Below are 26,124 nucleotides of genomic sequence, written 5' to 3'. Positions count from 1 at the left end.
ACAGAACTAGCAGTCAGAACATTATGCATGAAAGCAGAATGCTTCAAATCAACAGGCTATTTGTGGGCTATTTGCTCCTCCACCAATCATATTTTTTTAAGGAAATTTCAGAAAGAGATTTGCTTTCCTTCTTATTGTTAGAATGGATACATGTATTAATATTCATAAATAATTTTAAGGTAATGTTACAGTATGCATTAAAATAAAAATAAGTGATTTGTAAAAACAATATTCAGAATAGTTTGTTGACCACAGCTGGCTTGCACTTTAGTGAAACAACAATAGGTAGGTTTGGTTAGAGAACTCTGCAAGTTGAACTATTTTTTTTTTAAATCCTGTTATTACCCTACCATTAATTAGGAAGAAAAAATCATTTATACAGACAACATGATGAGGTGTCTACAAGGTATGCAGTTCAATAATTGACTTTTCACAACGTATTGCTTTATAATGATATTTCAAAACTCAGCAATAAAATGAGAATTATTTGGGGAGGAAGAGGCAGCTTGTGTGGAATTGCTTTGAGTATATTTGTGAAATTACATCTTTCAAGTGCTTAAATCAAAAGATCTAATCAAGCAAACTGAGGAAAAAAGAGCATCATCAAGATGCCAGTGCAGGAAAAGGCAAAGATTGTTTATACGTGAAAATGAAATGGTCAATTCCCACACAGTCAGGCTATCCAACAGCTGACAGTAATTAATTGCTTATGCACAAACTGTGATTTGTTGAAAGATTTCTTCAGAGAGTGTTCAGGGAAAAAATGTGAACAGAATTTGTTAAAGTACTTGTGAATAATATTCACAAATAATAGGAGCCACAAATACAGTCTTAAATGCGTCATAAATAGATTTCAAGCTATAAACAAAAGCAGTATGTTCATCTCATAGGTAGTGCAAAAGGAGCTCCAGTACTTCAGTCTTAAGCAGCTGATGCTATAAAAACAGTTTTTGAAAGTCAATATATTAAAGAGAGAAAGAATTTGCTGTATGACATTATAGTGGCAGCAGCTGCAATTCACTGTGATTTGATCATGCCCTGCTATAGAAAGATCTTACCTGCACTCTCATCCCTGGCTTCCACATTAGCAGCAAGGCTGACATTGCTCATAATAGGATGGATACTGTTGAACTGAGACCTCTTCAATACATGCTCCTACTGCAGTAGCTTATGCCTTCATTGTACCCTTGTAACTTTCTAATCCATGCAGTCTTTATTTCCCTGAGTGCTGGCAATGCAGATATCTAGTGGGAGGAGAGCAATCTGTTCATCCTCTCTTGCAACACTTAAGCAGAGGGTGCAAAAGGATCAAAGCATTATTTGTGCCGGGCAGGGAAACCTTGTCTGCTTCACTTTATATATTTGTACAGCATTGGCTGTGTTTTAAAACTTAAAACAAGATGTTTTTCAGAAATCAGGAGATTAGATAAGCTAAGAGACATAACAGTAGCTATCCGGTGAAAACAAATTAGCCAGTCCACAAATTTTCTTAGCATGCTAAGAAAATATACAGCTCAAGTCAACCCTTCCGCCAGTCACTGAAAAGGCAGAAATGAACATTCAGAGGTTTTGGGTAAGAACTACTCAAAATAATGAAGCTATTATCCCTCACAAAGTATTATGAAGTTTTATCCCTCACAAATTCTTCAACATTTCCTCTATCAACATTTTTAAATATTCTTATGCTTTCTGAGGTTTAATGTGAACAGTGTATCTAGGGCACACTCTGAAGCCATAACTCACAGTTGATCTGTTTGAGACCCATAATGTTATATTCTCATATGGTGAACATATGGCTGAAGGTTAAAAGGGATGAGGAGAAAGGCATGAGTTACCAAGTTCAATTCATGGTGAATCTGCAGTGGTGTTAGCCTGCGAAGAAGTTTCAGATCATGAGACATGAAGAAGGATTAAAAGGGGTTAATTTCAGAAATTGTGCAAATATATCTCTGGATTGTAGGAGTTTTTTTCCAGCCTAACTCAGTTGCCAGGCTGAGAATTTTTTATTACTGACACAGAAAGAAATACCCAGCATTTGGTAGGAAGAGAGAGATAAGTTAAGAGCATTACAGAGACGGTGCCATATTAACGCAGAGTTAAAAACCTCTCTACTTCAGGAAAATTTCCTGAAACGTTCCTGTAGCATCTTCTTGGACAGTTACCTCCTGCTGCTTCTAATAATAATGGATGCATATGGACAAGCATAATTGCTATCCCCTTTATAATTCCTGCATGAGTATTTTAGCAAGACAGTCTGCCTCCAGAAATCACAGTTCCACAGTGAGTGGGTCCCCTCAAACTTCTGCAGAATGTTTAAATTTAGCATCATACTTTGGCTTTTAGAACTAAATGTACTAAATTGACTAGAGTTTGTTTCCACAGTCAAAGACTGGCAGAGGTTTGATGGGACCTCAGGGTCCATCTGGCCCAATTCATGCCCCAGCATGGACACCCAGAGCAGCGTGCCCAGGGCCATGGCCATGTGGTTTTTGAAGATCATCAAGGAGACCTCACAGCCTATCAGCAGCCTGTGCCACTGCTTCATCACCCACACAACACAGAAGTGCTTCCTCATGTCTAGATGGAACTTCCTGTGTTCCCACTTGTGCCCACGGCATCCTGTCCTGGCACTCAGCAGCTATGAGAAGAGCCTGGCTCCGTCCTCTTTGCATCCATCCCTCGGGTACTGTAGACACTGATGAGATCCCACCATGTATTTTCTTCTCTAGATTAGACATTTCTGCACATCAGTGTCCCCCCCATGATGTCTTCTCCCACATTTCCCCAATATTTAAGAACTCTGAACATGCACTACCAATCCTATCTGACTTCAGGGATAAAAGAGACGAGGCTGCCATGCAGAATAGGCAATTGAATGGCACTCTCTTGATGAAGTGAAAGCTTTGCTACCCAGGAGAGTGGGCAAAAAATATTCTGTCCTTCATCTCAAACACCTGCACCATCACAAGAACAGATCCCACTTTCCAGTAGTCAACATCCCAATTCAGTATTGAGTGAAACAATGCTAGAGGATACTGTTGGCAACCAAATTTGTCAAAATGCCTTAAGAGTTTCCTCTGCCTAATTCAGGCTCTTGCATTTGACAAACAAACTTAGGATCATAGGTTTGAACCTAGTTCCCTGCTGTCAAATACAATGCAGTACGTTAGACCTGGTGAAATTCTATGTCTTGTTCACAGGCATATCCATCACAGTCCAGAATATTTCACTTTGACTAGCTTGTTTTGCCTTTTAAAGTTTCATGATTATTAATTATTTTTTCCTGTCATAAAAATTGAATCAATTGCTGATTTCTTGCTTAAATGTTCTGTTATCTATATATCTTAAAGCAATCAATCAAACAAAAATCCAGGCGTAAACTATCATTATCATTCATTAGCCTGGTGACTAACAAAGAAATCTGTGAGCTTTGACACCCCGTTAATGACAGATTACTACTTACATTCCTGTCCTTTATAACATTACAGAGTCAAATCAGAATATGGAGACCTGTTATTAACTCTGCAAAAATAATTCTTTTCACTTTGGAGTGCTTGATCCAAATTCAATCTGTGAGGTTTTTTTTTTTGACATCTGTAAATTTCTTGCCATTACTGTTTCTTGCACATTCAGACCCCTAACTGGAGTTTTTATGGTACCTCAGTGAACTGAACCGCTTCCTGTAAGGCCCTTCTCATTGGTACTCAGACTTCTTTCTACTTCCACGTCCAAACTCAAAGAAAAGAAGGCACATTAGGTCTTTGTTGTTAACTGATGACCTCATTCACAATCTAGAAAAAACTCTGTGATTTGGTGGGGGCAGAGGCAGCCCTGCTCTCCCCACATAGCCAGCACAGTCTGCAGCAATGGAGCTGAAAACAGCCCACGGTTTGGCAAGTCAGTGTAGGAGCACAGGAAGAACCAGCTCTGTGAGACTCAGGATGCTTTATTTTTTTTCTTCCTTTTCTGCATTTATATATTTTGTAACAACTTCTAACTTCTGTATTACTTATTTCTACCTGTATTTCTCAACCATACACTTCAAAGTCTGCATGTGCATATATTGCATGAACTTCAGAACCAACAAAATATAAGGTGAACAATGTGATGACTTTATTGCTGAAGTTCTTCCTACACCTGCCCACCTACGTTATGTACTGCTATTGCTAGCTGCTTCTGTCACTTCCTAGCAGTGACCTTGTCTTCTGTTTTTGCAAAGTACTGCAATACTGCTGGCAAAGTAGCCTATTACTAATAAATTCCGAGCTGCTGACATGTTTCCAGCACTGAGACACAAAATGTCACGGTAATTCCAATAACAGCACATGTGACTGATGGTCATGGAAGAGGAGAAGACTCCTCAGAAACGAGAAGTTTTTGTATATGCACATACATCTACCAGCAGCAGCACAAAGAAGGAAGCAGCACATAAGGGCCAGCTGGTTAAACAGTAAGACCAAATTATATTCTGAAACTTCAAGCCTAAGCTTCACTTCCCTTTCCATAGGTGTTAATTCAGTGTGTGAATAATTTCTGTTATCAGTGGGTACAGTCAATTGTTAGAACACATGAGATTTTGAAAGGCTCTATGTAAACAGAATTTCTGTTTTCTTCTACTGCGACCTCCCAGAGAACCCTATAACATCAACTCGGCTCTAAATAATCACACTGTAGCAGCATAAGTGTTATAAATGGAAGATAAAACCTGGGACCCTGAAATCAGTGGTAGCCTATTTTTATTTTTATTTTTTTAAAGTGGACCTACTTTTTGCTAATTTTAATCACATAACGATCCCTGTTTTGAAAATAAAAATTACTGAATTGTAATCACTCCTTAAAGAAGACTGCAGCATGAAGTGGCTATTGCATATTAATACCGAAGTAGTTAAAATACCTCCCAAAGAAATTCTCACTTCTTTTAAGGAGGACTATTTAACTGCTAAAACTTAGCGAGAGTGTTACCTGGGAGATGTGCATTCTCATCATAGCCACAGCCACAAACTGGAAGAGGGCTATACATTTAAAACTGACCACTCTGTCGTTGGCTCTGTAACAATTTTATTTCATAGATAGTTTATGCAGCCATACTGAAATGAAGAGGGCTGCTGGGACACATGATGGTCAGCTGCTTGTAGCTCAGAAATAATTTCAGAACAACTTGCTGGTGTGTGAGCATGCTGAACAGCCCATTAAAATATATCTTTTTAGATTGGCAGAGAAGGGCTATTTCCTGGTCTTCATCTTTTACAGAAAGTTTTACCCATGTGCTGACAAACAGTGAAGCTGACAGGTCACTGCCTAACAAATATCTGCCATTCACTCACTGGGCTCTCAGAAATTACGTTTGCAGGAAAAATCAGAGCATAATACAAATAATTAGTTATTAAATCTGGCAAAAATGAAATAAAAATGTTTTTCTGTGCATTCAGGCCCTCAGACATGGTCAGAAAGCCCTGACTTTTCCTCTTAATGAAACCTGAGCAATAGAGGCAAACAGCTGCTTATCACATTTTCAAGTCAGCAGTTCTACAAAGGATCACTGCACAAGTGCATAACTCCATCCCTGCCATAGGAAGGACTGACGTGTGAGTCAGAATAAACCTCACTGCCCTTGTTCAGAACTTTGCTTCCTCTTCAAGGGGGAAGATTTAACACAGACATGACTGCAACTGTGCCTGAGACCCAGATCTGTTGAGTAAGCAGGTGCCATTTTTATCAAATCAAATTTTCAGAACCTCTTTTAATTCTGCTCTCATCCAATGCACATGCCTAATTAAAAAGCTGTCTATTCAAAATTTTTGTGCTTAACCAGCATGCATCATGTAATTACACTCAGCCAGATGTGAATTAGTGGAAGAAACTATTTACATTTTTGTTTGTACTTTGCATACAGTGGTAAAAGCTATTTAAATAGAAGCATTTAATTTTTTATTTTATTTTATTTTGGGGGGAAAGAAATAAAACACATTAAAAAAAAAAAATAAATCTAAAGACCTCGATTATTTGCTGATCCAGTGTAAATATCACAGAATAAAATGAAAGTAAGTAAGTAGCAAAAGAATACTTGAATGTTGCTCGTAAAGTGCTAAAGAGCAGCAGATTCTCATCTGAGCTAAACAATTTCTCACTTCTTCAAGCATCTGAAAGCATTTTAAACAGCTACTTTCAAAAAAATAGTAATTGTCTTAGTTTCCGCTGGGACAAAACTGTTTTTTTGGAGTGTCTGATATGATGTTTTGATTCTGGAAGGAAAACAATGTTGATAACAGACTGATGTTTATATTTGCTGCTAAGCAGCGCTGTAGAGAGCCAAGCCATCCTCAGTGAAGGGCCCAAGGAGCTGGGAGGGAACAGAATTAGGATTCATACTGGCCAAAGGAATATTCGATACCACATGACATCAAGCAGAAGGCTCAAGGGAGGAAGTTTATTTCACTCTTCCCCTGTTCAGAGGTCAGCTGGGCATCAGTTGAGAGGTGCTGAGCAATTGCTTGTGTATCACTTGTTACATACCTTCCTATACATTTACATGTATACAAATAGGTATAATTATTCTCCTTTTCCTTTTCTTTATCTTAGTAAATAGTTTTATCTCAACCCATGAGTTCTACAATTTTTTCCCTCTATTCTCTCCCCCATCTCACTGGGAAGGGAGGAGTGAGTGAATAACTGTGTGCTTCTCAGCCACCTGCCAGGTTAAACCACAACAGTAATTATTCCAAAGATGCTAAGTAATTTGGACACAAGACCACATTAAAAAAAAATAAGTCAAATTTCCAAGGCAGCCTTTTATTTACAAATTATATGAGCCTATTGTTTCTAGGTTTTGCTTGCAAGAACCAGTTTCTCATCTTGAAACTCCTGGTGTGAATGAACTGAATGACAAAACACTAGTTGATCTGAAGAGCAAGATAAAAAATGCATGCCACATTCGCATAGTTATTTGGGAATACTTTGAAAGGTGTCACCGTGCAGAGGCTCATGCAAAAAATCAAGTCCTTTTTTTCTTTAGAAAAAGAAGGTCAGAATTTTCAACACATTTTCTTTTGTACACACAACATTTCATTTCCATACTCAGAGCATCACATTTATCTAGGTAATGGCTCCCAGGAGGGGGGAAGTAGGCCTGTGAGCCTCCCAACAGCCTAAAGGCATTGGCTATGGTAGAGCATGATGTAAATACTGAGCAGTGCCTCTCCCTGCTGGGAAGCAGGCAGTGCCTCCTGTTCCTGGTGAAGGGCATTTTCTGCATATGTACGAATGTCTTTATATGCTGAAATATATATGAAGCTGAGTGCTTTTAGGAACAGGCAATGAGGTTTGATTTTGATCTTCGATTGTGACTTTCAATACTGCTTGCTCAATACTCCATTTTTCTTGATCCACTCACAGTGCTTATCCAGATGCCTAACTTCAGCTGCTAGTGCAGACCTTCTGATTTTGCTATCAGGTTTAAAGCTAAGATTAAAAGGTGTGATGTGCTTTTTGTGCCATCACTCAGGTCTCTGTTCTGCTGACCACAGCACCTGCTGGCATTCAGCACTTGTGGAAATCAGGTGCTTGTTTCAGAGTCAAATTGTGGCTGTGAAACCAATAGGAACCTAGACTGAAAGTGCTGCCTTAATGTGTTTTTTAGCAAGGTCAATCATTATAATGTGTCCAAGTACTTCCCATAAGAAATGTTTACAATGACTGTTGTCCCGGGCACTGCTATTAACACCACTAAATCACTTTCAAAATTTATGCTGAGGAACTGGTCTCTGGCTAAACATCTTGTGCCACTCATAATGAACTGTCTGATCATTCATTGCCACCTCCTTGGCATTAAAGCATCTACTGTGTTGCCAAACTAGACATTTAGAGTATCTACGTGTGTATGTATGTGTGTGAATATACATAAAAGGAAATCCTCAAATCTTGCTGCATCTCGGAGGCACAAGGTTGGCACCCTGAAACCACCACAGACAAACGCTTCAAAAAAAGTCTGGATTACTGCAGGTTAATGTTTTTATACAACTTCAAGGAAAGGAAGTATTATATTTATATTAAAAGAATTTACATTTTTCAAATCAGTAAAATAATTCCCAGTGAAATATATGTATTTTAACTACTAGCCTACTACCTGTGAGTACCTCATTATATTTAATATGGAGTCATCTATGATTACCAATTCATTAACAAATATTTTCTTCAAATGTAAGTCTAGTACGAGAGCCCCTTCTTACTCAAGAGTTTTACAAACTCTTTTCAATCTTTAATTATGTTTATCTTATGTATTATCTCTATTTTCTTTCTTTCTTCCTTTTTTTTTTTTTTTAATAGTAAAATCATGAACGGAATTACTTCTACTACAGAGAACTTTTAACATCATTTCTATACCAGGAAGGTTACACAATAGTTTCTTAGGAATGTATAAACATATTATTTTAAAATTGTGTATTAAAGAGCAATAGAGGAATTCCTTTTTTTCAGGCTTTATGGTAATTTTTCCAGGCTAATAGAGAGTAATCAATTATCTAACTGACCTTCCTTCCAAGCAAATGTTATCTGAATATCTCTGGAGCCTCTTTCACTACCAATCACTCATTTTCAAGGACAGTATATTTTTATTCTTTGCAAAACAGTTTAACATCTTCACTACAGATTAATTTCTCCTTTGTTTTTCAGCCTATTCCTGAACACTACACTGAATCTAAATTACAGCTTGCTTAATAATTTATTGGTGAGATGGAGGAAATCATCAAAAAAAATCCCACTTACCACATTATTTAAAACACACCTGCTTTATAAAAAAACTGAAATTCCAGCCTACCACTGGTTAGACAAAGGTCAATTTTCACTGCTGCAGTTGCAGGGCTAAGAAACACATTCTCCTTTTATGAAGATTATCCAACATCCCAGCATTTATTCTGCCTCCTCATATGTCTTGTTTGCCTTCTCTATGTTCAGCTTTGGCTTATTAGCTTTCTGAGAAGGAGACTAGAATATTCAGTTTTCCTGTAAAGTTTGTAGCACTGTAGAGATACATTTCTGTGTGGCTTCCCTTCTCCTGTAGTAAATACTTGAACATCAGTAACACCACTGCAAGTAAATATTCTTCAATTTTCCACTGAGAAGAAAGGATTCAGCTTAATGGTTGGAATCTAACTCTTTCAGCAATGGAGCTGTGTTATGAATATACCAGTAAGTGTTCAACAGACAAATCTCAGATTATATAAATAAAGGATATTCAGTGTATAACAACACACTACCTTCCTCTTTAGAAAAGCATTAATTTTCTATGTTTAAATTTATTGTTAATTAGCTAATGAGCAAATGTAAATTAAAATAAGTTATTAAGAATGACTGTCATCCCATATCAGACTTCTCTATTTGTCCGAAAAAGCAGTCTCAGTATGCTTGCCATCTCCTAGTGTCCTCACTGAGAATCATCCCATGGTTGGCTTTTAGTTAAAAATCCCTTCTCAAAATGTACATTATATTAAACCTTTCCTTGAAAGATTATCATTATTTACATATGCTTCCATACAGTATTTCCACCCTGCTCCTGATAAAGTAGATGCCACCACCTCTCCTGAGGATGTACTACTTCATAGAATCATAGAACAAGTAAGGTTGGGAAAGACCTCTAAGATCATCTAGTCTAACCATCATGCCCACTAATCATGCCCCTCAGCAGCACATCTCCATGTTTCCAAGGACAGTAGCTCCACCACCTCCCTGGGCAGCCTGTTTCAATGACTCACCACTCTTCTGGAGAATAAATTGTTCATAATAACAACCTGAACCTCCCTGGTGCAACTTGAGGCCATTCTTTCTCGTCCTATCGCTGTTACTTGGGAGAAGAAGCCAATCCCCACCTTGCCACAACCTCCTTTTAGGCAAAAAGGTCTTCCACGTCCATCAGAAACAACACAAGTTGTGGCCAATTGGAGGTTGTAGCTACAGTGACAAGCTTGGAAAATTTAGCTCAAGCTTATTTTGTACACAACTTACAATTATCTGGGCAACCTACGAAGATGGTGAGAAATGAGATGGCCAATTGGCATTATTTCCTTTTAAGAACTATCTGTTGCATGAAAAAGTGCACGGAGAAGCATAGAAGAGAAACACATGCAGGAATGCAGCATGTTACAGACAGGAGATAATTATGGAGAAGCAATGGATGAGAGTATACACAATATGATACAAGGATGGAAAGACCAGGAAGATCGGGAGATACAAATGTCAGCAGCAGAATGCTAGAGAAAGGTGAAAGGAAACAGACTTGCGCTTGGTGCTCTGCTCTTCCCTGTCTCTAAAAATGATTTCCTAACTACCTTACTGACTGTGTTTGTGCTTTGAATATGCTGGTGAATCTTTCTCACAGAAGGAATGTTTTAAAAATTGATAGTAATTTGTATCAAAGCTACATTTGTTCTTTCTGCTTCTTATAACAGTTCAAGTATGAAATTGTTAATTTTTAAGGTTTGCACGTGCACACTGCTCACACAGATGCCCTGTCAGAAAGCAATTTCCAGACAAAATTCACAGTAAGGTTACAGCTGCAATTATTAGTCATTTTTAGATGTACAGTGAAAAGTTATTGATTCTGATAGGTATTATAGTCCCTAGAAACTCACCCAAGGTTAAAATAAAATATCCAAACAACCCTAGGTACAACAATGAAAGACTCCTTGTCTATTTTAATTCTTTCTGCTTTTAGTATAATCAAGAAATTGCAGGTTCATGAAAATAAACCCCAAATTGTCTTCATGAATCAGTCAAATCAAATCCAGATCTGCTGACAATGGCAAGGGAGACATCACTATAAATAACGGTGTCCTACCAGCAAAGTTCAGCATAGCTGAGTGAATGAATTCTGCATTTATTTAACTTAGTGTGCTTTGATTTCACAGGGTTTACAATGGATACTTCTATAGCAGGAAAAAATGTGTCCTTGTTCATAGGACAATAAACCAAATTGTAAAATCTATTACACTTTTACGACAATTGAAAACAATGAACAAAACAGTGTAATTACAAAATATCACAGTTACATTTCTTTTCCTAATTTTATACTAGTGAAAGAATGTGTATTACATTACCAGATAATATTTAGAAGATCATAGCATTTCCAAACTGGCAGAAATTTAGCTGTCCTCAGCAAGGGACCCCAAAATTGTTTAGCACTGACAATTTTTACAGACATAAAAGCTAAATAAATCAGTCGGTGTATTTAATGTCTAGTGATCTTGGCATATTGTCAAGTGCTACTGAAACGTTGTCAAGACTGGATCTCCAGAGTTAATAAATATTTGGGATTACAGTTAAATACTGGGAAGAAATAATTTCTGAAAAGTTCTATCATTTTATTTCCATTAGGATAGAAACTATTCCATCTTTCATATTATTTCACAAGTCTATGTATTACCATAATACGAGAGAACTATGAATTCTCTTGGGAAGGCATATTCATATTCATGGTGCTGATAGGTTGATAGTTGGACTAGATGACTTAGTGGTCTTTTCCAACCTTTATGATTCTATGACTCCATTCTGATTAACTGCTTACAGTAAATGAGGCTTATGCAATAAAAAAGTCTGAAATGCTGTTAATGTCATTACAGTAAAGTTGCTAGTTCTACATCTGATTTCATATGCTAGGGAAAACTAGCATCAAATGCTTCTCAACCTCATTACACAATGTTATATGATGGAGATCATAAATAGAGAGGGCACTAAACTGATATTTGTGGTAACCATATTCATTTTCCTTCTCAGAATTTACCAGCTTCCAGAATTTATTACAATTTATTTGCAGATTGAATGCTGAATATCATGAAGCTCTCCTAGCAGAACTTGTCTGAAATGTACCTTAGAAATACAGAGGTACACAGATTTTCACATTTATTCAAATATCTTTAGGTGCTTCAAAAGCAGTAATGATTTAGAAGGAGAATCAAAGTTCCACCTGGTCTAAAGTGCTGCTAATAACTATAGGTGACACTTTTCTTCAAGCTGTGTCTTCTTGAGATAGAAGGCACAGCACAGCCTGTGCTCTGATGGGGCTGACACCCTTCCCCCCCATGATCAGCTTCAGGCTGTGGCTCTCAGCAAAAGCTCCTTAGGATGAAAATTCCCTGCAAGCCAGCGTAGCGGAAGAGGACTGGGAACAGGGAAAGTGAAGACATCGCTTAAAATGGAAATACTGAAAAAAGTAAAGAATACTAGCAATGCAAGGAGAAACATGGTGCAGAGGATGTTTAGAATAAGATTTATCCAGTATCAGCAGCCACTGTCCGACACTTTGGCCAAGGAAGCTGAAGGGTATTTGCACAGTCCCTACATAGATAACCTTTAATGTACCCCAAACGTATAAATGCGGAAAATATTACAATAATTACAGACAGAATTGTCAAAGGTGAGCTATGAGTCAGATGGCAAGTTTTCTACTCTCATGAGGAAGAACTGTGTGCACATATCAGATATGCTTTTCCTTCACTGGAGTGTAGTCAGCTTTTACTTTGGATTCTAATTAAATATTTTCCCAACTTGGTTCTTTGACACTCTCTAAATTTCTTCTATAATGAAGGATTCTTTCCCTCTCCACTAACTCTGAAAAGAAGTAGAACAAATTGTCTGTGTTGTTATTGCTTTGTAGCTATGGGGAGTGTGTTAAACCAAAACTGTTTAAAATGAGTTTAAAATGATTGATAATATATTCTTTTTTTTTTTTTCCACTTGGACAAATAGAATCCATTTGGGAAGCATGCTCTAGAGGCATAACAAAGATTTTGAATACCTAAGTAAGACCCAGATGTGCTCAGATACCAACAAGACGTGAAAGAGATTAAAAGCTGTCACCATTAAAAGATAAATTAGTTATGTGAGCGTTATCAAATGAAAAAACAGAATCAAACACAAAAATATGAAATGTGCATTCAGCTAATGAATACTGTTGCACCAAATTGACTAAAGTGTAAAGAAATGGAAAAAAGAACAAAAGTTTTACAAGCTTACCGTTATTTCTCTTTTCCAGCTAAATCAGGATTTAAAAGAACATTTAATTCCATCACTGATAGAAATATAATAGTAAGGCTACAATGCATGAAACACTGACATTCTTCTGAAGGAGTTGGTTTTATATATACATACCAATCCTAAGAACTGCCATTGCAAAATGCAAACAGAGGTAAAAAAAAATAAATTGTCATGGTAGCCTCTGTCAGATCTGAGATCTGGGAAAGGAACTTGCTGATGCTGCAAGAAAATGTAAAATTCTTGCTCAGTCTGCTGAAGCAGATACAACAATGCTGTACAGCAAGGAGTAAGTATACCACAGCATTGGATAGAGCTGCTCTTACAACAGGAGGACTAACTGGCTTAACCCATCAATTTTCTCCTTCCAGTCTTCACACAGAGAGGAATTGTTTCAGATTTCTTTTATGATATCTATGTCATAGATCAAAATAAAACAATCCTATGTGGCGAACAATAGACTAAAGGTTGCCTACATGCATTTGATGCATTTGCATTGTTCAAACAGATCTTGAAATACCAAGACAGCACTTCTTTTTTATCCTTTGATTTAGACCTTTTTGTGTAATCCCTTCTTGCTCCTGCACTTGTCCTGCTTTTTCCTTTCCCCTGCATTAAAGGCTGTGTGAGAGAAATTGAGAGAGAACAGCAGGTCTAGATTTAGACTGCCGCTCCTGTGCTTATTGGATAGAACAGCCAAACCTCCAGTAGAGGGAAAGCTCAGCTCTTCCTGTCAATCCAAGGTGAAGGGTGTTTAGTACAGAAGCTACAGTGGAAGAGAACTAGTTCCAAATTCTCATGCACAGCCCACAAAAGGCTACATTAACATGTGGATGCATTTCTGTGTGGGAAATGCATTTTGGGACCAGACTGACCCTCTGCAAAAGTGACTGATCCCTAACACAGAGGCCCTCAATGATATTCATAATATCTGACAGTATGAAATGAGGATATAGTTCCTCTATCTCCATGAAATCCCAGAAATGGAACCTTTTTTTTCCAGAAATTGACTAAATTATATATATATTTAATATACATTAAATTTGTACATATATTCATACTTATTCACACACACATACAATTATATGGAATTATTCACCCTGAGCACATCTCCACACAGGTAAACACACATAAAAGCAGTCTGCAACAAACATTCAAAATTCAATTCAAGTACAGAACCAATATTATATTACTATCTATTGATCATTTAAAGATACATTCAGATACTTTCACTACATAGAATGTGCTATTGTTTCCTAATGGATTGTCTCTAACAGACTAGCTTAGAAAAAAATATATTTGGAAGGGTGACACAGAATTGGATTCCAGTGATGGTCTGTCTGAGATTATGCCTTTGAAAATGATTGTATAGGAGGATGCTGTAAAAAGACCCAGTGTGCAGAGCAGCCTCAGGGAGGGCTGATACTGGTGTCAGTGCTGGAGCCACACTCACACTGGGCCACTGTATCTATACCTACATGTATTCTACAGATAAATGTGCTGCTTTCCAAGCCTTAAGAGAATCATCAACTTTAACAGTCTTGGTAAGTAGAAGGTTAAGGTACTGGTGGTAAGGAAGTCACACAAGCTATCATGTATTTTATGAGATGTATTTTCTAGGTTAGGATTAGATAAACATTGCCAGTCTGTGACCTTTTGGCTGAACTAGATCAATTAAAAGTCTATACAAATAAGGAACATCTTGATTTTGATTCCTCACTTAACTTTCTTAAGCAAACGTTACTTTCAATTCAAACAGTTTTAAAGAAAATTTTGCATGCCAACATTTTTGCTAAGACATTACTTCCATTTGACTTGAAATTACATATCTTAAATCCTAGGAAAGGAGAATTCATTATTCATGTAGTAAATGTAATGTTTAAAACCTCACCATCCCCCATTCAGAACTGAACAGTCTATAAAAAGACAGTATTTACAGCATGATAGAGCTTGAAATAAAAATCCATCAGGTCAGCACCTTGGATGGAGTAGCATATTTGTCATAAACAATAGTTCAAGCATAATTACTATTATTATTCTTTTTTTTGCGAAACAATTCAGAAAAAAAAAATGTTTAGATAAGTAGAACTGCACTAGATATGATTGAATCTCTTATATAATAGCTGACTGTATTTCCTTCTGATGAAAGCAACAATGCACTCAAATGTGGCCTATAAAAATATACTGTTTGATATACAGAAAATAATTGCAATAGAACAGACTAAGCAGACTGCTCAAAACAATCCAGCAGAGTACAGAAAGCTTTTTAGAACTCTGAATAATGCTGCTGCCATTCTAACCTGCTTGGAAAATGACGAGAGGTAAAAAAAATAGCATTTTATACTTCTCTTGTTGATACCAGAACAACAAAAACCAACTTCAAAATAGGTAGCTTCTACAGTGATACAAAAAAGAATGAACAAATAAATATGCTAAGTATTTTGGTGCAGTGATTTGCACCAAGCCATTGCGTGATTTTCCTGTTGAATTTACAGAGGGATCTAAGCAAAAGCCCACCAATAAGTTGTTGGGCTATATGCAAGGGTGATATCTGGTCAGATAGTATGGTCTGGTGAGGGGCAGTGCCTGAGCTGTAGACAGACACCTTCCCTTTGGCTCACTGGAGGCCACCTTAGGGCCACAGCTCAGGCATGTTAGCAAGAAATTTTCATTACAGGTTTGTAAACAAAGAAGCCTTTTGTTTTATTATTTTTTTTAATGTCAGTATCGTCAATTATAAAGAGGCAGATGTATAAGTGTTGAAATAAACTTTGCACTTCTTCCAAAGGCTAAGTGAAACAGGGTCAGAGGAGATGTGCCCTGCTCTAATATCCCAATTTGGGTAACGTACAGCAAGGCATGCCTTAGAAGTGAAGTCATAACAGAATTACATGAAATGTCTTTTTAACCTCCATTAGTAAAAGGTTCACGAACTTCCTGGAATGTAATTTATATGCCTGAAAATGTTTTTTCTTCTCTAATGCAACTCTGGATGTTTTTACTTCATGCCATGTACATCAGGTAAGAGACTCAGAACACTGACAAAAGAACTGGTGTACATGTGATTTAGCACAGACTTCTGTTGTAATGTACCCCACACAACTGGATACAATATAGCACTCAGCCTAGACATCTTGCTAAGATAAACCTCCATCGGGTTTCTTTTCTTCACTGTTTGATCTAGTTATAATGGGGGATGCTAACTTCATTACTTACTGCGCTTTACAAAGCTCTGAATTGACTATTTCTCATCTTTGATGGGGAAATTGAAGTTCTCAGATGTTAGTCTGTTCAAGTAGTACATTTCACAAGTGCTAAGTTGAATTTTTCCCACTCTAAATATGGAGCAGAAATTGTAACTTAAAAGTAATTAATTAAACAGTGCTCAAGTATTCAAAGAGTTTAAAATTTGCTTTAAATTTTTGCTTTAAAGTTTGTACTCAATGAACTGTTCGAGGCAAATAAAGAGCTGAATTTCTGAACACTAGGGTTTTATGCATTCTTACTGTATTTAATTTTTAATACAAAATGAAAAAAAGCTGAAACTGAGCTGAATGTTTACATTTTGTTTTGATAATTGAATGCTATAATAAAATTATACATAAGCAAAATTAGAAGAAAATTGAAGGTGTAATGGCTGATGATACTGAAAAGTACAGTTCTAGGTTATTAACCTCATTAGTGCAGTATGATCTCACTTTCCCCATTATCTCTTTATACAGAAAGAAGTTTTTTCCCCTCCAAGATTATTATTTTTATAAGGAATAAGATGTCATTATTTATTGAATGAAACTGCACATGAGATGATGATGACTATTATTTTCAATGTATATTTTTGTCTGTTCATACAAATAGCCAAATCATGCGAGACAGATGTTAATTATACTTGATAGGAGAGAAGTTATTTCTGCAGCAGCAGCATTTTTGGCAGGCACTGAGTTCATTGCACACTGCTTACTCAACTGGCAACTTCCAAAACTTAAAAGCTGTCCTAATAAATATCAGAATTATGACAATGTATTTATCAGCTACCAACCTAAAATGTCTGAACTAGAGTCTGCAGATTTTGTATGATGGAGCTCAGAATGAAGAACAAATGTATGGGCTTCTGAGTACTGTCATACACTCTGATCTTGTGCATGGCAGAGTTTGTGCATATTGTGATGTGTTCATGTTCCAAACATAATTTCTGCTTTTTTTTACCTTTACTATTTTGTATTTTATTTTGCCACCTTTCTTAATTTCTTTATGATCTCATTCTATGCTAAAGGTATAGCACCTGGTGGCCTTTTATTGGGGTGTAACTGTATCAATGGACAAGGGAAGAGTCACTCATGTCATCTATCCGGCTGTCAGAAAGGCCTTTGACACAGTAACCTACAACATTCTTCCCTCCAAATTGGAAAGATAGGGATTTGATGGGTGGACTGTTCAATGGATGAAGAACTAGCAGCAGGATCAAGTCCAGAGAACGGTGGTTAATAGCTCAAAGATCAGTGAGGAGGGGTGTTCCATATGGGTCAGTGCTGGGATTGATACTGTTTAATATCTTCGTTGATGACACTGACAGCGGGGCAGAGTGCACCTTCAGCAAGTCTGCTGATGATGCCAAGCTGTGGGGTGTGGATGACATGCCAGAGGGAGGGAATGCCATTCAGAGGGACCTAGACAGGTTTGAGCAGTGGGCCCAGGTGAATTTCATGAGGTTCAACAAAGCCAAGTGCAAGGTCTTGCACCTGGTTTGAGGCAACATACACTACCAGTACAAGCTGGGTGATGAAACAATTGAGCACAGCCTTTCTGAGCTAAAAAACAAGACACAGAGACAGGTACCACTGAGTCCCATAATAGTGAGAAAATAAAATCATCGCATGAGGTGAGACACCATGTAAGTGAGGACAAGAAGTTCTTAAGAATTTTTTTTTTTCTAATTATTCTTATGAGTTAAAGAACATACAGTCCTTTCTCAGAAGCATTTTGAAATCCAAGTTAGATGTTCTGCTGTAATTGCTCTTCCAGTTTGTATAAACAATTTTAATTGAAAACTTCAAGGGGAATAGCCAAATGACAGAGCTAAAAAGAATCAATAGCTCTCTTCATACCTTGAGGAATATTTATGCAAAGTGGGATGGTTTTAATAGGAAAGATTTGTATGCAGTGCTTAATGAATGCTGAGTAGCTTGACAGATAAGCAACGTGGACTCAAGCTCTAGCTCTGTATCAGGCAGAACAGATAGTGACATGTGGATTTTCTGCACCTTAGGGAGAAAACAAGATGACTGAATATCCCACCAGCCAACCAATGGAATTGGAAGGATGCACACAAAACCCTCAGACCTAGACAGTAACAGAGTGTGGTATAAGAAATATGGGTAGGAATTTTTTTAGTGCCTGTTCTGCTTATCATTCAAAGAGTACCCTGAAATTTAGTGAGTAACAAAATAAAGATGTGAAGAAAACACTGTAATAGGAACCTCATCAAGATTAGAACTCATTACCTTTGTGAGGGAAGTGGGTGCTTTATCCCAGGTCTTTGGCTAATTTAAATAGAAGTTTACAATATTACAGTGACCACTGTAGAAAGTTTATGCAAGCAACAGAAATACATGAAAGCATAATGAAAAAATGTTAGAAAACAATCATTCAAAATTCCATTAACCTAAGTGCTCTCTATTTATATATGGAGTTCAATGAATTGTTTACTTTAAAATATGGAAGGGAAAGGGGTTGCAAAAAAAGAAAATCTTGCTGCTGCATTGTTGCCCTATTGCTATTAATATTCTAAATGCAAGTATTTTTTTTACTGTCACCATTTGGAATTCAAAAATGCAGGTCATATCACTTCCACCAGCTGAAGTGACAGACTAAATAAGTGAAATCAAATAGAAAGTTTGTGACATTTTCATCTGTTTTTGGACTGAAATCTCTTAAGTATAATTGGATCATACTTTTGCTTTTTTTCTGCAAGCAGAGGAATACAAACATTTATATTCTAAAATTTAGCTAATATTGACATTAACTTTTTTGGGTTTTTTTTGCTCCCTTCCCAGTTAGCAGCACTATGCTAATTTGCCTCAAAAGTCAGAATTAATTTTGCCTATACACATAGGTTGGTTGCTGTCATGGTTCTATGTTTTTGTTTTTTGGGTTTCAGTATTCCACATCAAAACATCATGTAGTGTAAGGGGCATTAAAGTGTCACTGCCCCAATCCCAGGTACCTATCCCTGTACATTACAGCAGTCACGGGATCTGGCCCTTCCGGGTGGGGGGTCGCTCTCTTGCTGCCTGGCAGTGGGTGCTGGAGGTGCTTTCCTGGCCGTTCCAAGCTTTTCAGGTTTGAATCGGTTCCGGGAACTCTCTCTCTCATCTTGTCTGATTTATTAATCTCAATTTCAATTAAATTGTATATATTGTGTTATCTTGTATTCTGATATTATAGTAAAATAAGTTTTCCTCCATAGATTGTTGCCGCTGCTCTTTTCCTCCCTTCCTTCCTTCCCATTTTTGTGGGACTGGGGTGGGGGGAGAGGGCAGAGGCCTGCCGCCCCTGTCACGGACATAGATTGATCTGGTCAACTCCGTGACAGTTGCTCTGTAAGTAATGCCTCCTATTTATTTCCATGATAATTTATTCCATGCTATTGATAGAAAAATGCTATTTGATAGAAAAAAATTTCAGCTACAAAACACTATTTTTCAACACAGCTGCTACCAGTATCTATGCATTTTTGCTATCAGTGAACAAGAGCCTGCATGCCATGCTCCTAGAAATCTGTACCACCGTCATTGTCACCACTGCTGAAACACAACCCCCATAACCTCACTGTCCTCACATTCATTGGCTGGTCTCCATAAACCTTCAGCAAGCACCAATGAATGTTAATGGGTGCCAATTTTTTCCATATAGAGGCATTCAATTCCACACCTTTATTTTGTACATACTTCCTTGTAGGACACCATTTTGTCAGACTACTCCTCCGCTGCTGTCTGTCTCATGGCAACAAAATGTAATGGAATATCAGTGGGAAGGTTCAACCTCTTCTGCCATACCACTCTGACTTAGTGGACCAACATAATAAAATAGGAGACATTAATTTTGGAGCAGCCCTCATACATCTTGAACTGTTTTGGCTTTAGTCACATGACACTTGCAAGCTATTCTGGGGAGAAATATCATAGAATCCTAGAAACAGAGAGTGATTGAGGTTGGCAGCGACCTCTGGGCACCTATGGCCCAACCATGCCATAGCAAGGACACCCACAGCAGGGCAACCAAGGCCATGGCCAGGTGGCTTCAGGAGATTTAGCACCTATGCAACACAGAAGTGATTCCTGTTGTTCAGATGGTACCACCATGTGTTTCAGTTTGTGCCCGTGGCCTCTTGCCTTGGTACTGGGCATCACTGAAGAGCCTGGCTCCATCTTCACTGCAGTCTCCTTTCAGGTATTCATGGAATTGAAAAGGTTTCCCCTTATCCTTCTCTTCTCCAGGCTGAATCAGGGGAGTCTGATAACTCAAAATGATTTGTATACATTGCTCCAACCTCATACACTTGCTGCATGGCATAAGATTGTATCTGCAAGACTGACACTTGGTGAGGCGTTGGTACATCCCAAAACAGCATTTCAGCCTGTTCATAGGAATAATGATGACACTCCTTCCTCAGAAATACAAGTAGCAACACAGTCTAGTGAACACTAGTGTTCAAAAAACAACGCCTTAATCTGTGACACCAATCTTTCTGGTGCTGCTGAGTGAGTTGATGAAAGAGTGTCAGGGAACTGGGCTAACTATATTCCAGACAACTGGTATTGCTGAAGTCCTACATATGCGTGTGAACTGTTCTTCACTGAGTTCCTTGCTAGTGAGCTTCTTGACAGGACAATCACACAAACCAGCTAGGTTCTAGAGGAAGAAATACTGTAAAAGAGAACAATGTCAGTGTCACTTGGATCTTGACTGACAGCATCTGATCTGTTTGAAAAAGCAGATAGCTACTGTAGCATGTGGTCATGATACAGTAAGTCCTGTATGATATTCACCTACAGCATTCATTTTCTTAGTTGACTGCCAAAATACGCATTTTTTAAATTTAGATTTATTTATTTGCATATAAGGCATTCCTCATACATATGTAGTTCAACATTTCCTCTTTGCTGTAACTAGACAGTCTGAATCTCACTTGATCAGATAATGGATGAGATAATGGCTTGTTCATCTGAGTTGACAATGGACAAACACAATGGACAACAAAATGGAAACAAACCAGTAATAAGTTCTAGCTTTTTGCAGACGTACTCAATTCCTTCTCTCTTGAGTACTGTAATTTTTATAGAGGTTGTGAACCATTAGTGTTACGATGCAGAAAGATGCGTGAATGATGACTAGATAATTATTCCCCAAGATTAGGAACATTGTAGGGTCATCCTCCCTGTTATCACTTCACGTTTGCTTATTCAAGTGAATAAGAACACTAGTGAATTTGTAGATCAACAAGTATGCACAGTCTCTCTAATTTGCTTGTATTTAGAGTAACCTCAGATTCTTGAAGAATTCGTTATCTATAGGAGATTGATACAAAACTTGATAATAGGCCCATGGATATCAACGAGGCTGTCGATCTTTCCATCAAGTATTTCTAACAGTGAGCTTATTCCCTTTGGATATCTCACAAGTGCAGCAGAAATTCGGAGTAGTATATGTGAGACAGACATCACCTACTTTCTAGACTTCATCTCTCTACAGTCATCTAAAAATGGTCATACAAAAGGTGGATATTTTTCTCCACTGATGAATAGCTAACAAATATAGAAATCTACACAAGTGTCTACACCTACTGGTGTAGGTTAACATTACTTAACCTGCTGGCAGTGTTAACCAGTAGGTGTAGACACCTATCATGTAGACATTTATATTTGTATTAGCTAAATCTTATCTCAAATGTATTATTATTATTTTTTATTTCTTGAATAGATTAACAAATATAGTAAAGCTACAATTTCTGAGAGAACAGATTCTAAAAAAAAGCTGGTCTGCATTGCTTACAGATAATTTAGCATCTTGCAGATGGCCAAGCGTATGATTGGCTGATGAAATGAGAGAGAATATTTCTCATTCTTGATTCAAATTGTTGAGCTGTATGACTTCATCACAGATGTGGATACATTTCTGGGAAGTTCATCCTGCAACGACCATTGCTATGTATTAGTCAGAATGGTCATCAGCAAACCCAGTTAGTTACTTGTGCACTATTGCCATTTCTCGAATCTTTTACCAAAGGAACTCAAGCTTATGAAAACGTGCTTAGTGAAAATCTTTCCTGTGCCTGTTATGTATGAATGTTTTAGTTTATCTAGCCCATTGAATCACCTTGAGAATTGGAGGAGAGTTTCCACTTTTGCAGATTAATCTTTGATCTAAGTCGGCCACAGGCCTAACTCTGTGTTTGCCTTAAAATGGCAGTCATTCAAAATCATTCACTGTATAAAAATCTTTACATGTTCATGCAGTCTTTCACCAGTGACTTTCACTCAGCATTTTAACGGGATTCAGCAGCCTCTTAAATGTAGACAGTTTTCTATTGGCAGTGTGAGGCTTCAGCCAAGATAAAACAATGGAACCTTGCAGGAAAGTATGTGGTATCAGCATCTCCTAGGCTGTCTTGAGGTAGATGGAGATACTGTAGGGTGTAATGTTCATATCCAGCAGCTTGATTGAACTCCAAATGTTAAAACTTGTCCTAGTAATACTGGAAATGCCTTTCTAAGAGCCATTAGATCACAGATGCCAGATTTACACAAGTGCATAACAGCCCTCAGGAACTCCAAAACATCTGGCAAATAGGATCTAGAATGTAATTTTATCTGTTTCTGATGTATCCACTGAGACGTGGCTCCTCTGAGTTTGCTTGTGAGGTTTGCTGTGGGCCTGTAGCAACTATGGCAATACCTCTTAATGCCCAGCACTGTGCTTTGAGCGATGCTGTATGTCAGTGCACCCACTTCGCCTTGCTGCATTAATTGTTTCATGGCAATGCAGTGATGACAGGCAGCAGCTTCCGTGTTCCAAGTGATGAAATCCAAAATTGTTTTGTTTTTGCTGGTGAAATCACCGTGTTGCCATCAGGTTAAAAGGATCACAATGAATCTTACATAGCTTTATCCTTCTCTTCTTGTATCTGTACTTGAATCTGAACACTAAACTAGCTTTTGGATAGAGAAGTAAAATGATTTAAAAATTTACAATAGTAGTCTTCTATGAGTTTGTTTTTTTTAACAATTAGAGTAAGTACACCGGGTGTCTTCAAGCGTACAGTCAGGATCTGGTAAGGTGCAGGAGATGTGTCTTTCCTTACTGTTTTCTCATGTCTGATGCCTGTCTGAAACATTAGCCTTTTGTTTACCAGTTGACAAAATAAATAAAGAAAGAAATAAAATAAAAAAGCATCAGCCTTGCAAGGGAAAGAGTCCAGAGTTATAGCACAGATGGGTACACCAGCACCTGTGGTTATCCCTCACATCCATGTCACTTCACAGATTGTAGAGCCATTGTCCTCAAGCTTTTTACTATGGTACCCTGCTGACACAATACGATATTTTGATTGCTTATTAAAGCCTCCCGTGACTGTGATTGTAGCAGGAGTGCACATAAATTGCACAACACACCGTTAATGTCTAAAGAATAAATAAAATCTGTTTCAAAAGCTCTGTTTAAAACCTATTTAAAATCTCTGTTCATCATGTAATGATGTCTACCTAACAAAACAAAAGATCTGTAATCTCAAGTCATTTTGAAACATAGGATTTTAAGAGCTTTATCAACAAACACTGTTAATAGGACTTGGACAGCCGTATCTCCAGCTAATTAGATTGTACCGTGTTTGAATAGGTAGAAAATCATAGTTTGATTGTTAGTTTGAAAAGTACTGAGTATGCAATCACTTGGCTGAACAGAGCTTTTAAGAATATTCTGACCTTAAATAAGTTTTCTTTGTTTTCCATTATCATATTTAGGAATCACTGCAAATATTCACGAAACCATGCTAGATGCCACAATCATTAGCCTGAGATTCTCTAATTACTTTACAACAGAACTCTGTCAATCTTCACAGAAATGAAGACATCTGCCTACAGAATTTATTCAGAGATTTAACTTTGCACATAACAGACTAAAATAATTATAGAGCACATTTGAATGTATATTTCTATCATGGATTCTTAAGATGAATTAATTACCTCAGGACAAAAATCTATTTTAAGATTCATTTCAAAGCTCATTTTTTCCCTCATGCATTCCCATTACAGTCTGTGGCTACCATAATGAACATCAAGGACATCTATATTGAATTTCAACATCAGAATTTAAATAAGATGTAAGGACATTCTCTTTTCCATAGTAAAGTACTCCATATGAACAATTCTTCACAACCAGTCCCCACACCAGACACACCTGCAGGTGTTTGGGTGCTGCATCTGAGAATGCTAAACTACAAGTAGCAGGGAAAATATCTCATGCAGCATATAAGGTAATAACAAAATATTAGGAGATATGAAGATATGTTACTAAGCTTATCTGCTACTTTAATTTTGCCTTTGGCAACCAACTTGCATTTTGAAGTTAAAACAATAAGAAGAATTGAAAATTAAAAAGCCAGTGGACTGTTTTTGCTTTTTTTTTTTAATAAAACCAACAAAAAACAATCTATATTCTGCTTCTTTCTTACATTTTATTATTTGTAAAATATAAATTACTTGTTAATTCATTAATATGGCATTAGAAATAATCATGCCAACAGTAATACAAGACTTTGGGCAAATTATAGTGTTTTAAAAATAATTCTTTTCACTACCTTCACACTTCCTACTTGCAAAGTCCTGCAGTTTCCTACAGAAAAAGATTAGGGGGATTTATTCCAATAAACTATGATGGTCTGAATTATTCCTTTGCAGTACCAGAACAAGGATGAAAGGAAATTTCCAGAAGAATCATGTGGGACTATTCCACCTACATTATCTGTGTTTATGTGTGTTTACATGTTTGCTCCCTGTACTGTAACAGAATATAAGGAACATTCTCTGCTGCTTTGCTCCATCCACAGTGAACTGTCTCAGGCTAGAAAATTCTCTGCATCTCCACAGTGACTCTGGCCACCACGAACTGGGTTTTCTGCGAAGATAACGTGAATCCCAAACTACTATTTCTTCTATAACATGTCAGTGAGAAATGGATGGAAAATTATGTATAAGCTCTGATGTCGATGCATAGTCTAACTAGTATGTGAAGAATAAGGACTGCTTGAGAGAGACTGTGCACAGTGACAGGGCTGTGTCGGTACAAGATGACAGTCTCCAGTAAGCAGCTGTAGCAGTGGAAATCCACATCAGATAAAATGAAGAAAAATCTTCACCGTGAGAACGGTTGCAAGACAGGAGCCAGCAAAGGCTGTGGAATCTCTATCTTTCAGCATTCTCTATGCTCCTGTGGATGAAATTGGATGAAACTTTATCCACCCTCAAAGTTATCACTACTTTGAGCAGGATGTTGGTGGCTGGGGACCCTTCGACTTATTCTATCATTCTGTCATTGTATTCTCCTGCAGGAGATAATCGCTGACTAGGAAACTGACTTCATCTTCCTTCAAAAATGCTTCATCCATGCATAGACCCTAGAGACATTTAAGGCATTTTGCAATTTTTATCAATCTTTGGATATGAAAGTATTTCCAGTAGTGATCCAGATCTTAATAGCAGCTTTAGATCTCTTCAGAAGTTTCTTTTCTTCATTCAGTTTTCACAGATTCTTTATTAGTAGTCCACAGATGCCTACGTCTCCATATGTCACACTGAAAACTCATTTTGATGTTCTAATGAAAACAAGGTTGGATCAGACTCGACTTTGATTGTTTTGCAAAGCTATCTTTTCTAAAGCCAGAATTTTTCCCTTAGTAGACTGTGCTTTCTCTGCCTGTCCATGCAGAAATTCCCCTTCAGTATACAGGCTAAAAAACAAAGAACATTATAACCAGATTTCATGTAGTAGAATAGAGAGCATTTCTCAGTCTATTTCAATGTAGGAGAACGGAGAGATCTTTCTTCCCTTAAA

The 26,124-nt window shown here is 37.4% G+C and overlaps 1 protein-coding gene across 2 annotated transcripts in view; it reads right to left on the bottom strand.

The window, feature by feature from the left end:
• MAGI2 (membrane associated guanylate kinase, WW and PDZ domain containing 2) overlaps positions 1-26,124 on the bottom strand; it is a 699,411-nt gene that overhangs the window by 115,150 nt on the left and 558,137 nt on the right. The gene's annotated exons all lie outside the window — the stretch shown is intronic.

This window comes from Centrocercus urophasianus, unplaced genomic scaffold, assembly GCF_019232065.1.
Source record: "Centrocercus urophasianus isolate 14NV4802_14NV808 unplaced genomic scaffold, USGS_Curo_1.0 seq_15, whole genome shotgun sequence".
Taxonomy (NCBI): domain Eukaryota; kingdom Metazoa; phylum Chordata; class Aves; order Galliformes; family Phasianidae; genus Centrocercus; species Centrocercus urophasianus.
Note: the sequence above shows the minus strand (reverse complement) of the source record. Positions and strands in the feature narration are given on the sequence as shown.